The sequence below is a fragment of the Vigna unguiculata genome, chromosome 5, assembly GCF_004118075.2.
Source record: "Vigna unguiculata cultivar IT97K-499-35 chromosome 5, ASM411807v1, whole genome shotgun sequence".
Taxonomy (NCBI): Eukaryota; Viridiplantae; Streptophyta; class Magnoliopsida; order Fabales; family Fabaceae; genus Vigna; species Vigna unguiculata.
The window spans coordinates 42736545-42740102 of NC_040283.1; the positions used below are offsets into that span (position 1 = coordinate 42736545).

The 3558-nt window shown below is 29.8% G+C and overlaps 1 long non-coding RNA gene across 1 annotated transcript; it reads left to right on the forward strand.

Moving 5' to 3' along the window:
* The first annotated feature begins 1433 nt into the window (after positions 1-1433).
* On the forward strand, positions 1434-2750 carry LOC114186051. The gene is made up of 2 exons (XR_003604969.1): positions 1434-1598; positions 2226-2750. It is a non-coding gene; the product is annotated as an uncharacterized LOC114186051 (long non-coding RNA).
* The last annotated feature ends 808 nt before the right edge of the window (positions 2751-3558 follow it).

Here is a 3558-nt window from a genome sequence, read left to right on the forward strand (position 1 = left end):
CCTTTTGCAATGATCATCAATTTATTGGTGTGAGCATATGCGAGAAACACCCATGATCAACAGAGAGGTGATGGTTACGCTGCGTAGCCCACCTGGGCTGGATTCTACTATTTTGGGCCTTATTTTAGGGCTATGGCCCATGTATTTGGTTTAGTGTGACATCGTTGTGTGCCTTGGATAATTGTAAGGAGTTATGTTTAAACTCCAAGATTGTGCTACTATATTATTTTGATGTGACGACGCTTCCTTTAATTACGTTTATTAATTAAATGGGGTGTTACAATATCAAAAATTTCTCTATCACCCTTTTCAAGGTGGACATGAAGATTATGTCACCGAAAAATTTGAGAGATCTGGAACTTGAGAAATCAAATTTTTTGTGTGCTTTTTTTAAATGTTCCAATCATATGAAAGGTAGTAATTTGAAAGTTGTACAATACATTAATTAACGATAGTAGTAGAAGAAGGAGAAACATTTTTTGATTATTGTAACAAGGCAAAAATAACTTCATATTACTCTTTAGAGAAACCAAAGAAGACATCACTTTTGTCATTCTTCAAAACAGAAAGATGAATGACAATAGATTAATCGGTGTCAATCATACCAGTAGAACTTAATTCTACAAAACGATTTGATTTCTAAGGTGATAAAAAAGAGGAGTAGAACTTGCATGATGAAACTACGAAGAGAAATTAAAGGCAAAAAGTGTTTAATGCAAGTGAGAGAAAACTTGCAAATAATTATTTTATTGAAAAGACGAGAATTGAGTTATCTACAAAAGTGAAATGTGTTTGAATGTAAAAGAAAAATACAAACAACATACTGTCATAACATAGAACAAAAATATTAAAGATACTCTATTAGTTTCTTTCATTATATATATATATATATATATATATATATATATATATATATATATATATATATATATAAACTGTTATTCTCTTTTTTAACCAGTCAAATAGTTGAACATTTATCAAGTTGACTTACATTTTGAAAATACTTTTTCCCTTAACATTTATAAAAGTAATAAATATTTAGTTGTTATAATTTTTGTTTAATAATATATTTTGAATTATTTTAAACTTTTGCATAAAAACTATTTAATTAATATTGAAAGAATTTGTACAAGTGTGATAGGTATAAGTGTGGGAAAGAATATATGGTATATCCATCAGACGTGAATAAATATAAATTTTTTGCTCATAGAAGAAGTAGTATAATGAAAGATCTTTTACCATAAGGAAGATCATGATGATACATCCATTTTGATTGTATGAGTGGTGGAAAAAAGGGAAACGAATAAAAATTGAGGGTTAAAGTAAGAATATATTTAGAAAAAAATGACGTCCGAGAATTTCTCACAGTACACTGCACCCCACTTTCTGCGCAGAGTAAATTAGACATTTATAAGGGCAATAAATATTGTGGGCAATAAGTTCTGGTTTATCTTCATGCATTGAACACCTCAAAAGCTCTACATATAGTGTCACCTTCTAATGCTTCACTCAACACAAACCAGATTGGTACAATATTATGCTGCCGTTTCTCTGCCTCATGATACGGTTGTGATGCATCCATCCGCCTCATAATTCTGGTTCTTCCCGCCACCAACTGCTTCTATTCTTTTCTTACTTATTCTCATATTTACTTCTACACCTTTTGCATACATGCCAATCTTTTTCATCGTTTTCTGCAATGTACTCATTTCTCAAATCGATAAAGCTCACACTAAACACACAAAAAACCCTTGTTGGTTTTACCCAGAACAGATTTTTACAGTTTGCTTTTACCAGCTTAATTCCCTCTTTTCAAATCTTAAGGAACATGACATCTCTTTGTGACTTTGTATGTTAATTCTAGGTTTTAAACGTCTTTCTGGGACCGCAGTTTTGACTGTAACAGTTTCTTGTTTTACCGAACCTGCAACTGCAATTGCAATTATGACCGTATTCACCGTGTTTTGTCTTCAAAAACGTAACAAAAAAATAAACTTTGAACACAATTTAGAACCTTTCTGGAGTTATATATATATATATATATATATATATATATATATATATATATATATATATATATATATATATATATATATGAAAGGACTTGCTAATTGCTGTCTACCTTTCTCGTTTTTGCTCTTTATAATTAGTCCGTTTAGTGCGTAATTGAGTTCACTTAGGTTGTGAAAATGATGTTTTCTTTATTTCTTCTTGAAAATGAACAGATTTAGAGGAGAGTTAGTGTTTGAGAAGATGCGCAAAAGAAAGAGTCGAGGGTCGGAATTGAAGGTGGCGAACAGGCCAACATCGCCGGTGTTTTCTTCGTCATCATCAGGTGAATGGCCGGAGTTTTCTTCCTCGTCGTCTTGTTCTTCGGTATCATACTCACCAAAGTTTGCGACCGAGGAAGAAGAGAAAGTGCATGGTGAAAATGGTGAAGAAACAAAGGCCATGGATCTGGTTGGTTGTCCTCGGTGCTTCATGTTCGTGATGCTATCAGAGGAGGATCCAAAGTGCCCTAAGTGCAAGAGCACAGTTTTTCTTGAGTTTTTCAAACATGAAAGCATCAAGACAGACAACTGAGTCGTGATGAGGACAATTTTTAGGAATTAAATAAAACCCTCATATGCTTCAGGATCTTTCCATGTTTATTTGTTTTGCCTATGTTGTTTAGTTGTAAATCTGAGTTTTATCTTCTTACCTGAAGACTAAATAAAGTTTATATCATGCTCTACTTTTCATCTTCTTCATACATTTTGTTTTTTGTTTCTAAAATTTCAAGAAGTAGAGTAGCATTAGGTATATCTCTACTATTTTTAATCCTTTCAAATACCAATGCAGTATTTTCCTAAACTTAGTTTAGTTAATAGGCTATTAACGCGGTATCTTTTTTTTCCTTTCCTTTAAATCACACTTAAGTTAGGCCAAGTTATAATATAAATAAAGAATGCTGAGAGTTTCATGTAGCAGTGCTCGAATTTGACTATATAATTTCATTGTTTGGCTAACAATTCATTTATTTTAAATAATTCAATAATTATCAAATCAATAAATATATTTTTTGCGGTTGTTGAAGATTTTTTTCTTCTTCTACATTGATTCAAAGTGAAATAAAATGAAATGACAAAAATATTATTCTTTGTTTGAATATTCATCATTTTTCTTTTATTTTTTTAATATAAAGAGAATTTTATTGATTGTGTATAAAATAATACTAAATATTTTAATTATGTGAGTTTACTTCTTCAGAAAAGTCTATTGATTTTGAATCACACTATGTCTAGTTGTAACATATGAAAAAATAATTTCTAAATTGTTTTACTCAATTTTTCTTTATTCATATCTTTGATAATTTATTAGGAAATTGTCAATTTTGAATTGTATCTTTTAAGTAGGATTTTTTATCTTCTTTTATCTTTAAAAATATAAATTAAGGAAAGTGCTATATATATATATATATATATATATATATATATATATATATATATATATATATATATATATATAATAAACGCGCATATTTTCTTTAGTTAGCATCCATGGCCGAATGGTTAAAGA